The sequence below is a fragment of the Balaenoptera physalus genome (genome assembly GCF_965194825.1).
Source record: "Balaenoptera physalus genome assembly, chromosome: 1".
Classification (NCBI taxonomy): Eukaryota; Metazoa; Chordata; class Mammalia; order Artiodactyla; family Balaenopteridae; genus Balaenoptera; species Balaenoptera physalus.
Genome location: NC_138882.1, coordinates 160,458,102 through 160,470,576, shown reverse-complemented (window position 1 = coordinate 160,470,576; position 12,475 = coordinate 160,458,102). Strand labels below are relative to the sequence as shown.

The following is a 12,475-nucleotide window of genomic DNA, read 5'->3' as shown; positions in this document are numbered from 1 at the left end:
ACTTCCTAAATTTGGTGGAAACAACTTAACTTACAAATCTAAGAAGCTCAGCAAACTCTTAAGAAGGATACATTTTGGGGGAGAGAGGAAATCTAGTTACATCACAGTCAAACTTCTGAAATCTAAAATTAAAGTGGGGACTTCCCTGGTGGCACAGTGGTTAAGAATCCGCCTGCCAGTGCAGAGGACACGGGTTTGATCCCTGGTCCGGGAAGATCCCACATGCCGTGGAGCAGTTAAGCCTGTGTGCCACAGCTACTGAGCCTGCGCTCTAGAGCCCGCAAGCCACAACTACTGAGCCCGCGTGCTGTGACTACTGAAGCCTGCATGCTCTAGGGCCCGCATGCTGCAACTACTGAAGCCCATGCGCCCAGAGCTCATGCTCTGCAGCAAGAGAAGCCACAGCAATGAGAAGCCCACACACCGCAATGGAGAGTTGCCCCTGCTCACCACAACTAGAGAAAGCCTGCATGCAGCAACGAAGACCCAACGCAGCCAAAAATAAAATAAATAAAAATAAAGTGAAAATCTTGAAAGCAGACAGAAAAAAGGAAACATTACATATGGGGGTAAGAAATTCCACTGACCTTTCACTATAAAGATCAGAACACAATGAAAGATCTTTAAATGTTGAAAGAAAAATACCAAAAACCTGTCATCCCAGAATTCTTTATGTAAGGAAAATATTCTTCAGAAATGAGGATGAAATAAAGACATTTTCAAATAAAAGTTAAGAGAATTTGTTGCTAGCAGAACTGTATAACAAAAGAATGCTAAAGGATATCCTTTAGGCCAGTGGGAAGTGATACCAGGTGGAAACTTGGATCTGCAGGAACAAATGAATATCACTGGATATGATAAATAGTGGGCAAATATAAGAGACTCTTTTTCCTTTCTCCCCGTAGTTTGCTTAAAAGACAACTAATTGCTTAAAGCAAAAATAGTCACCCTGTAAAGTGACATTGAGAACATGTGAAATAAAAGATAGGACAACACTTGCATAAGGAGTGGGGGGTGAGTAAATGGAATTTTAGTGTTGTAAGATTATTACATCTGTGAACAGGAAATAAGAAATGGGAAATAGGAATGTTGCGTATAAAGTGAGTAAAGGGTAAAGTCAGAAGTATGAAATGTCATATGTAGAGAGGTATTATATTGACTCTGTATAGACTCTGATAAGTGAAGGGTGTGGTATTCCTTAGTAGAACAACTAGTAAAAAAATAACGAAAAGAGGTTTATATCTAAGAAATCAATAGAAGAAATAAAATGGAGCACTAAAAAAATTCAGTTAACCCCAGAAAACAGCCATATAAGAAGAAAAAAACAGAAGGGAGAAATGGAACACAAATGATAAGACAGTTGACTTCATCCTTACTATATAAATAATTACATTTAAATGTGAATGGATTAAAACTCCAGTTAAAGGCAGAAACTGTCAGAATGGTTAATGAAGCATAATCTAACTATGTCCTAATATGAGACATATATTTTCAATTTAAAGACACAGGGTCAAAGTAAAGGATGGAAAATAATAAGCATAAGAAAGTTGGCACAGCTATATTAATTTCAGCAAATTATACTTCAAGACAAAGAGTTTGCAAGAGATTAGAGAGGGTCATTACATAATGATAAAAGGAGCAATTCACCAGGAAGACATATATAAATATGTATGTACCTAATAACAGAGCATCACACCTCATTAAGCAGAAACTAATAAGACTAAAGGGAGAAAAGGACGATTCCCCAATCATGTTCAAATATATTAATACCCCCGTCTCTCAGTAATTAATAAAACAAGTCAAAAAATCTGTACAGCTATTGGAGGTCTAAGCAACACTATCAACTACTTCTACCTAATTGAAATTTATGGAACACTTTACCTAATAATGGCAGACATGCATTCTTTTCAAGTGTAAACAGTGTTCATTTAGGTTGATACTAGGCCATAAAATAAGTCTTAATACATTTTAAAAAATTGAAATCTTACAGAGTACATTCTATGGTTATGATGGAATTAAATCAGAAATCAATAATAATAAGACAGTAATTACAGGTACAGGCAAACTAAATCTTGCAGACCAAATCCAGCCTGCTGTCTGTTTCTGTAAAGTTTTATCAGAACACAACCATGTCAATTCATTTACATATTGTCTATTGCTACTTTTGTGCTATAATGGCAATATTTTAAAAATTTATTTTTATTGAAGTATAGTGGATTTACAATGTTGTGTTAGTTTCATGTGTATGGCAAAGTAATTCAATTATATACACATATATATTTTTTTTCAGATTCTTTTCCCTTATAGGTTATTACAAAATATTGAGTATAGTTCCCTGTGCTATACAGTAGGTCCTTGTTGTTTATCTGTTTTATATATTGTAGTGTATATATGTTAATCCCAAACTCCTGATTTATCCCTCACCCTTTCCCCTTTGGTAACCATAAGTTTGTTTTCTGTGTCTGTGAGTCTGTTTCTGTTTTGTACATAAGTTCATGTTATCATTTTTCTTCAGATTCCACATATAAGCAATATCATATGTTATTTGTCTTTGTCTGGCTTACTTCACTTAGTATGATAATCTCTAGGTCCATCCATTTTGCTGCAAATGGCATTATTTCATTCTTTTTCATGGCTGAGTATATTCCAGTGTATAAATATACCACATCTTCTTTATCCATTCATTTGTCAATGGGTGCTTCCACGTCTTGGCCATTGTAAGCAGTGCTGCTATGAACATTGGGGTGCATGTGTCCTTTTGAATTATGGTTTTCTCTGGATATATGCCTTGGAGTAGGATTGCAGGATCATATGGTAGCTCTGTTTTTAGTTTTTTAAAGAACCTCCATACTGTTCTCCATAGTGGCTGTACCAATTTACATTCCCACCAACAGTGCAAGAGGGTTCCCTTTTCTCCACACATTGAATAGTTGTGACAGAGACTATCTGGCCTGCAAAGTCTAAAATATTTATTATCTGGCCTTTACAGAAAAAGGTTGTTGCCTTCTCAAATATTTGCCTACTAAACAAGCTCTTAAGTAACTTATAGAGTAAATAAGAAGCCATAAGAGAAAACAGAAAATATTTTAAACTGAATGATTATGAAAACACTGTATAGTAAAATTTGTTGGGTACAGCAAGAACAATGCTTAGAAGAAAACTTATAGCTTTAAATGACTACATTAGAAAAGAAGAAAGTCTTCAAAATAGTGATCTCCATTTCCACCTTAAAAGGCTAAAAGAAGAAGGGTAGATTTAATCCAGAGTAAGTAGAAGAAAATAAATGATGGAGATATAACAGAAATCAAAGGAATAGAAAACAAACAATTGAGAAAATTAACAAAACCAATATTTGGTTCTTTGAAAAAATTAAGAAAATTGATAAATTCCTAACAAGAATAATCATGGATGACACCAAAAGCACAGACAACAAAAGAAAAATTAGACAAATTGGACTTCAAGTTGAAACTTTTTTGCATCAAAGGACACCATCAACATCATGAAAAGGCAACCCATGGAAAGGGAAAAAATATTTACAAATCATGTATCTGATAAAGGATTGCTCTCCAGAATATGTAAAGAACTCCTACAACTCAACAATTAAAAAACCTGATTCAAAAATTGGCAAAGGATTTGCATAGACACTTCTCCAAAGGAGATATATAAATAACTAATAAACACATGAAAACATGCTCAACATCACTAATCATTAGGAAAATGCAGATCAAAACCGCAATGAAATAACACTTCACACTCATTAGGATGGTTATTATCAAAAAACAAAATAACAGGTATTGGCAAGGATGTGGAGAAATTGGAATCCTTGTTGCATTGCTGGTGGGAATGTAAAATGCATTCTACGTGCATTCCTAAGTCTACCTGCTATGGAAAATGATACGATGATTTCTGAAAAAATTAAAAATAAAATTACTATATGATCCAGCATTTGTACTTCTGGGTATATACTAGAAAGAAGTGAAAGCAAGGACTTGAACAGATATTTGTACACATGTGTTCATAACAGCATTATTCACAATTTTCAAAAGGTAGAAGCAACCCAAGTGTTCATCAGCGGATGAACAGATAAACAAAATGTGGTATATACATACAATGGAATATTATTTCACCTTAAAAAGGAAAGAAATTTTGAAACATGCTATATGGATGAACTTTGAATTCATTGTGCTAAATTTAATAAGCCAGTCACTAAAGGACCAATATTGTATGATTCCATTACATGAAGTTCCTAGAGTAGTCAAATTCATAGAGACAGAAAGTAGAACGGTGGTTGCCAGGGGCTGGAGGAAGGGGGGGAATGGATAATCAGCTTTTAATGGGTACAGAGTTTCATTTGGGAAAGGTGAAATGTTCTGGAGATGGATAGTAGTGATGGATTTGCAGCAGTGTGAATATACTTATTATCATAGAACTGTACTCTTAAAAGTGGTTAAAATGGTAAATTTTATGTATATATATATATATTTTTTAATTTATTTATTTTATTTATTTTATTTTTGGCTGCACTGGGTCTTTGTTGCTGCACGCGGGCTTTTCTCTAGTTGAGGCGAGCAGGGGCTGCTCTTCGTTGCGGTGCACGAGCTTCTCGTTGCGGTGACTTCTCCTGTTGTGGAGCACGGGCTCTAGGTGCCCAGGCTCAGTAGTTGTGGCTCGCGGGCTCTAGAGCGCAGGCCCAGAAGTTGTGGCGCTCGGGCTTAATTGCCCTGCGGCATGTGGGATCTTCCCGGACCAGGGCTCGAACCCGTGTCTCCTGCATTGGCAGGCGGATTCTTAACCACTGCGCCACCAGGGAAGCGCAATTTTATGTATATTTTAATTACAATAAATAAATTTTTTTAAAAATCACGGAAATAAGAAAGAAAACATAATTTAGGAAGAGATGTGGCAATATTACTACAGATCCTACACACAGTAAAAAGGTAGTTGGGGAATATTATGGCCATTATTATGCTAATAAAATTAACAATTTAGGTGAAATGGACAAATTCCTTTGAAAACACAGCTTACCCAAACTGACTGAAGAGGAAATAGAAAATTTGAGTAGCTTTTTATCTATGAAAGAACTTAGATTCATAATCAGAAGGCTTCAGGCTCAGACAGTTTCACTGATGAATTCTATAAACATTCAAGGAAGGGTTTAATACTAGTCTTGCACAAACTCTCTCTGAAAATACAGGAAGAAATACTTCCCAATCCAGTTTATGAGACCGGCATAATCTTGACCAAAACATGACAAATATATTACAGAAGGCAAGATTATAGGTCAGAATCCTTCATGAACATAGGTACAAAAATCCTCAACAAGATGTTAGCTAATTAAGTCTGGCAATACATAATTACAGGATATTACAACATGACTAAGGACTTAAAGGTCGGTTCACCATTTAAAAATTAGTCAATGTAATTACCACATTAACAGAATGAAGAGGAAAAACCATATCTTAATCATTGCAGAAAAAGATATTTGACCAGATATCAGAATCTATTATAAAGCTACAGTAATTAAAACTGTCATACTAGCCCAGGAAGAAATTAATAGATCTGTTATCTACAGTGCATGATCTCATATATATATATATACATATATATATGCAGAAGTGAGACTATTACCTATTTTATTTTATTTAGAAAAATTTACATCACTTTCACACACCTTATACAAAAATAAATTCCAGTTAGATACAGATTTAATTGTAAAAAATGAAATTAAACTAGCAGGAAATAAAAAAGAATATAACATTGGGGTTGAGAACGATTTTATTAGCATGACACTAAGGTAAGAAACAACACAGTAAAAAAAATGAAAAGTTTTATTTTCTTTTATATGAAACTTTTTTATGGAGAAAGAAATTTTAAGTAAACTTAAATGACAACTAACAAACCAAGAAAAATATTTTCAGTATATGAGTTTTAAATGACAGTTATATTATTTTTACCTTCCAGATTGACAGAGATTTTAGAATGATTATGCCCTGCACAGGTGTGAGTAAGCCATTATTTTTATACACTTTAAGTGGATTTCTGGAAGACAGTATAACAATATGTATTCAAAAGTTCAAATATGCATACCTTTTGATTCTGCAGTTTTTACTTCCTGCATAATACAGAACAAGCGTGCAGAGATATATGTATATGTGTACATCGCATCATTATTTATTAGAAAAAAATGGAAGCAACCTAAATGGCTGATAGAGGATTGAGTAAATAAAATATGGTGTATGCATTCAGTGGATACTGTACAGTGATTGAAATGGCTAAGGTAGATCATTAGGTCCTGAAACAAAAAAGATGATGTTTTTCACTTATACGCACGCGCGCACACACACACACACACACACACACACACACACGCAAACACTCAAATGCACACAGACATATAGGTCAACCTTAGGCCTCATTTGTAGGAAGTTCAAAATCATCAGCACTTAAACATTCATTGGCAGTTAGAATATGCCTGGCACTGTGTCGGGTCTTTGGGATAGATAGATGAATATGGCGCTGTCCTGCTTTCATGGTCCTTATAATCTAGCAATGCTGTGAGGTGATAACAGGTCACATCTTTTGAACACTTAACTATGTACTTGGAGTTGCACTGTTCTAAAATGCTTTGCATGCATCACCTTATTTAATCCCCTACTTGTTATGTTTGGTAGTATTTTCACAATTTACAGGTTAGGTTATTGAGGCTCAGCAAGTTAGTGCCTTGTTTGAGATCACATAGGTGGAGGGGTGGAGTCTGGGTTGTTGTCCCATTTTACAGATGGGAAAACAGAAAGCTTTAAGTGAATTGGTCACTAGTGGAGACAGGGAACTAAAGACTTCTATCCTCAAAGTTTGTGCTCTTAGTAGCAATACTTGATAGCTGAAGTCTTCTTAATATACTAAGTCTTTTTTGCTGAGATCTTCCTCCTCAGTTATTCCCTCACAAACTTTTTTGACCATCACAAACTTAGGGCAAGAGACCTCTTAGTCCACTTATTTCATCTATTTTCACTTTTCAGTGGAAAAGAACTGGGTGATATGGGTGGAGTATCTCTCTACAAGCAAATTTGGGGAGGATTATGTATAAATCTACTTTAAGAGATTGTTCATATTTGAACAGTAACTCACATATGCCTTGAGGTTTTGTAATTTGAAAACTGTCAGAAATGTTTTTTTTTTTTTTTAATTTATTATTTGTGGCTGTGCTGGGTCCCCGTTGCTGTGTGCAGGCCTTCCCTAGTTGTGGCGAGTGGGGGCTCTCTTCATTGTGATGCGTGGGCTTCTCGTTGCGGTGTCTTCTCTTGTTGCAGAGCACGGGCTCTAGGCGCGCGGGCTTCCGTAGTTGTGGCACGCATGCTCAGTAGCTGTGGCTCGCGGGCTCTAGAGCGCAGGCTCGGTAGTTGTGGCACACGGGCTTAGTTGCTCCGCGGCATGTGGGATCTTCCCAGGCCAGGGCTCGAACCCGTGTCCCCTGCATTGGCGGCCGGATTCCCAACCACTGCACCACCAGGGAAGCCCCTATGTCAGAAGTCTTATGGATGTAAATATGCATCAATACTCATGTAGAGTTAACAACTAGAACAACTCACAACAAACAACTAATGGCTAAACTAATACAAATTTATAATTTAAAAGCAAGAATAACAGCAATTGCATTCCATGTCCAATTCAAGACAGCACTGATGGCACACGGATACAAGTGTATCTTGGAGATATTGCATGTTCCGTTCTAGACCACTGCAATAAAGAGAGTCACATGAATTTTTTGGTTTCCTGGTACATATAAAAGTTAAACTTATGCTATACTGTAGTATATTAAGTGTACAATAGCATTATGCATAAAAAACAATGTATATATCTTGATTAAAAAAACTCTATTTCTAAAAATTGCTAACCATCCTCTGAGCCTTCAGCGAGTTGGAATCTTGTTGCTGGTGGAGGGTCTTGCCTCGATGTTGGTGGCTGCCGACTGGTCAGGTTGGTGGTCGCTGAAGCTTGGGGTGGCCGTGGCAGTTTCTTTTTTTTTGTTTTTTTTTTGTTTTCAGTATTTGAAAATTAAACAATGTAATCCATCATATTAACAGGCCAAAGAAGAAAAATCACATGATCATATCAATCATTGTGGAAGAAGCATTTGACAGAATTGAATGTTTATTCATGATAAAAACTCTCAGAAAAATAGGAGTAGAGAGGCACTTCCTCACCTTGATAAAGAACATCTACAAAACCCTATAGCGAACATACTTAATGGTGAAAGACTGAGTGTTTTTCTCCTAAGACTAGGAACAAGACAAAGACTATCTACTCTCACCACTTTTTTTTTTTTTTAACTCTACAAAATATTTTATTGCTTGGATGTGCGAGGTAAATTTAGGAGGCAGAAGAATAAATACTGGCTCTCAAATTTCCTTGCTAGTGATACACAGAATACAAAAGGAATAGTTTGACAAGTTACAATCAGTTCAGTTTGGGATACATTGTTTGAGTATGAGTCTGAAACGCCAAGAAGAGTCATAGATATAGAATTAAAGTTGATTTTTTTCATACAAAATTATGTAGCACAATATACTGATTAATCAATATAATGCCAATTTATAATAACACCAAGTTCTCATTATATGTGGGTCATTTCTTGAGCACTCTGAACTGTTACACTGACATACACTACTTGCCCACTCATGCCAACGTTACACTAGTTTTATTTTAAAAGTCTTGTTATTGCATAAATAAGTCTCCACACCTTATCAGTACCACATCTTCTTCCTCTTCAAAATTGTCTTGGCTGTTTTGATTCTTTTTTTTTTCTTTATACAGCAGGTTCTTATTAGTCATCAGTTTTATACACATCAGTGTATACATGTCAATCCCAATCGCCCAACTCATCACACCACCACCCCCACCCCCCCGCCGCTTTCCCCCTTTGGTGTCCATATGTTTGTTCTCTACATCTGTGTCTCAATTTCTGCCCTGCAAACCGGTTCATCTGTACCATTTTTCTAGGTTCCACATATATGCATTAATATAGGATATTTGTTTTTCTCTTTCTGACTTACTTCACTCTATATGACAGTCTCTAGATCCATCCATGTCTCAACAAATGACCCAGTTTCGTTCCTTTTTATGGCTGAGTAATATTCCATTGTATATATGTACCACATCTTCTTTACCCATTCATCTGTCGATGGGCATTTAGGTTGCTTCCGTGACCTGGCTATTATAAATAGTGCTGCAGTGAACATTGGGGTGCATGTGTCTTTTTGAATTATGGTTTTCTCTGGGTATATGCCCAGTAGTGGGATTGCTGGATCATATGGTAATTCTATTTTTAGTTTCTTAAGGAACCTCCATACTGTTCTCCATAGTGGCTGTATCAATTTACATTCCCACCAACAGTGCAAGAGGGTTCCCTTTTCTGCACACCCTCTCCAGCATTTGTTGTTTGTAGATTTTCTGATGATGCCCATTCTAACTGGTGTGAGGTGATACCTCATTGTAGTTTTGATTTGCATTTCTCTAATAATTAGTGATGTTGAGCAGCTTTTCATGTGCTTCTTGGCCATCTTTTTTTTTTTTTTTTTCCTTTTTTTTCTGGGCCATCTTTATGTCTTCTTTGGAGAAATGTCTGTTTAGGTCTTCTGCCCATTTTTTGATTGGATTGTTTGTCTTTTTAATATTGAGCTGCATGAGCTGTTTATATATTTTGGAGATCAATCCTTTGTCCATTGATTCATTTGCAAATATTTTCTCCCATTCTAAGGGTTGTCTTTTCGTCTTGTTTATGGTTTCCTTTGCTGTGCAAAAGCTTTGACGTTTCATTAGGTCCCATTTGTTTATTTTTGTTTTTATTTCCATTACTCTAGGAGGTGGATCACAAAAGATCTTGCTGTGATTTATGTCAAAGAGTGTTCTTCCTATGTTTTCCTCTAAGACTTTTATAGTGTCCAGTCTTACATTTAGCTCTCTAATCCATTTTGAGTTTATTTTTGTGTATGGTATTAGGGAGTGTTCTAATTTCATTCTTTTACATGTAGCTGTCCAGTTTTCCCAGCACCACTTATTGAAGAGACTGTCTTTTCTCCATTGTATATCCTTGCCTCCTTTGTCAAAGATTAGTTGACCATAGGTGCGTGGGTTTACCTCTGGGCTTTCTATCTTGTTCCATTGATCTATGTTTCTGTTTTTGTGCCAGTACCATATTGTCTTGATTACTGTAGCTTTGTAGTATAGTCTGAAGTCAGGGAGTCTGATTCCTCCAGCTCCGTTTCTTTCCCTCAAGACTGCTTTGGCTATTCAGGGTCTTTTGTGTCTCCATGCAAATTTTAAGATTTTTTGTTCTAGTTCCGTAAAAAATGCCATTGGTAATTTGATAGGGATTGCATTGAATCTGTAGATTGCTTTGGGTAGTATAGTCATTTTCACAATTTTGATTCTTCCAATCCAAGAACATGGTATATTTCTCCATCTGTTGGTATCATCTTTAATTTCTTTCATCAGTGTCTTATAGTTTTCTGCATACAGGTCTTTTGGCTCCCTAGGTAGGTTTATTCCTAGGTATTTTATTCTTTTTGTTGCAGTGGTAAATGGGAGTGCTTCCTTAATTTCTCTTTCAGATTTTTCATCATTAGTGTATAGGAATGCAAGAGATTTCTGTGCATTAATTTTGTATCCTGCAACTTTACCAAATTCATTGATGAGCTCTAGTAGTTTTCTGGTGGCATCTTTAGGATTCTCCACGTATAGTATCATGTCATCTGCAAACAGTGACAGTTTTACTTCTTCTTTTCCAATTTGTATTGCTTTTATTTCTTTTTCTTCTCTGATTGCCGTTACTAGTACTTCCAAAACTATGTTGAATAATAGTGGTGAGAGTAGACATCCTTGTCTCGTTCCTGATCTTAGAGGAAATGCTTTCAGTTTTTCACCATTGAGAATGATGTTTGCTGTGGGTTTGTCATATATGGCCTTCATTATGTTGAGGTAAGTTCCCTCTATGCCCACTTTCTGGAGAGTTTTTATCATAAATGGGTGTTGAATTTTGTCGAAAGCCTTTTCTGCATCTACTGAGATGATCATATGGTTTTTATTCTTCACTTTATTAATATGGTGTATCACATTGATTGATTTGCGTATATTGAAGAATTCTTGCATCCCTGGGATAAATGCCACTTGATCATGGTGTATGATCCTTTTAGTGTGTTGTTGGATTCTGTTTGCTAGTATTTTGTTGAGGATTTTTGCATCTATATTCCATCAGTGATATTGGTCTGTAATTTTCTTTTTTTGTAGTATCTTTGTCTGGTTTTGGTATCAGCGTGATGGTGGCCTCATAGAATGAGTTTGGAAGTGTTCCTTCCTCCACAATTTTTTGGAAGAGTTTGAGAAGGATGGGTGTTAGCTCTTCTCTAAATGTTTGATAGAATTCACCTGTGAAGCCATCTGGTCCTGGACTTTTGTTTGTTGGAAGATTTTTAATCACAGTTTCAATTTCATTACTTGTGATTGGTCTGTTCATATTTTCTATTTCTTCCTGCTTCAGTCTCGGAAGGTTGTGCTTTTCTAAGAATTTGTCCATTTCTTCCAGGTTGTCCATTTTATTGGCATAGAGTTGCTTGCAGTAGTCTCTTAGGATGCTTTGTATTTCTGCGATGTCTGCTATAACTTCTTTTTCAGTTCTGATTTTATTGATTTGACTCCTCTCCCTCTTCTTCTTGATGAGTCTGGCTAATGGCTTATCAGTTTTGTTTATCTTCTCAAAGAAACAGCTTTTAGTTTTATCGATCTTTGCTATTGTTTTCTTTGTTTCAATTTCATTTATTTCTGCTCTGATCTTTATGATTTCTTTCCTTCTACTAACTTTGGGTTTTGTTGGTTCTTCTTTCTCTAGTTCCTTTTGGTGTAAGGTTAGATTGTTTATTTGAGATTTTTCTTGTTTCTTGAGGTAGGATTGTATTGCTATAAACTTCCCTCTTAGAACTGCTTTTGCTGCATCCCATAGGTTTGGATTTTATTGTATTGTGTAGCCTCCATGTGTTTGTGTTTTTTACGTTTTTTTCCCTGAAATTGATTTCTAATCTCTTAGTGTCGTGGTCATAAAAGATGCTTGATATGATTTCAGTTTTTGTAAATTTACTGAGGCTTGATTTGTGACCCAAGATGTGATCTGTCCTGGAGAATGTTCTGTGCGCACTTGAGAAGAAAGTGTAATCTGCTGTTTTTGGATGGAATGTCCTATAAATATCAATTAAATCTATCTGGTCTATTGTGTCATTTAAAGCTTGTGTTTCCTTATTAATTTTCTGTTTGGATGATCTGTCCACTGTTGTAAGTGAGGTGTAAAAAGTCCCCCGCTATTATTGTGTTACTGTCGATTTCCTCTCTTATCGCTGTTAGCAGTTGCCTTATGTATTGACGTGCTCCTATGTTGGGTGCATATATATTTATAATTGTTATATCTTCTTCTTGGATTGATCCCTTG

General features: G+C 36.0%; 1 protein-coding gene and 1 long non-coding RNA gene across 5 annotated transcripts in view; one reads left to right on the top strand and one right to left on the bottom strand.

Annotated features, from left to right (window-relative positions):
• The window catches only part of LOC309658057, a 271,553-nt gene extending 260,885 nt beyond the window's left edge, over positions 1-10,668 (bottom strand). Inside the window, exon 1 of the long non-coding RNA XR_014262015.1 lies at positions 6,025-10,668. This is a non-coding gene — a long non-coding RNA (uncharacterized lncRNA). The remainder of the gene's footprint in view (positions 1-6,024) is intronic.
• Positions 1-12,475, top strand: part of ST3GAL3 (ST3 beta-galactoside alpha-2,3-sialyltransferase 3) — a 235,491-nt gene that overhangs the window by 36,426 nt on the left and 186,590 nt on the right. The window lies entirely within an intron of this gene.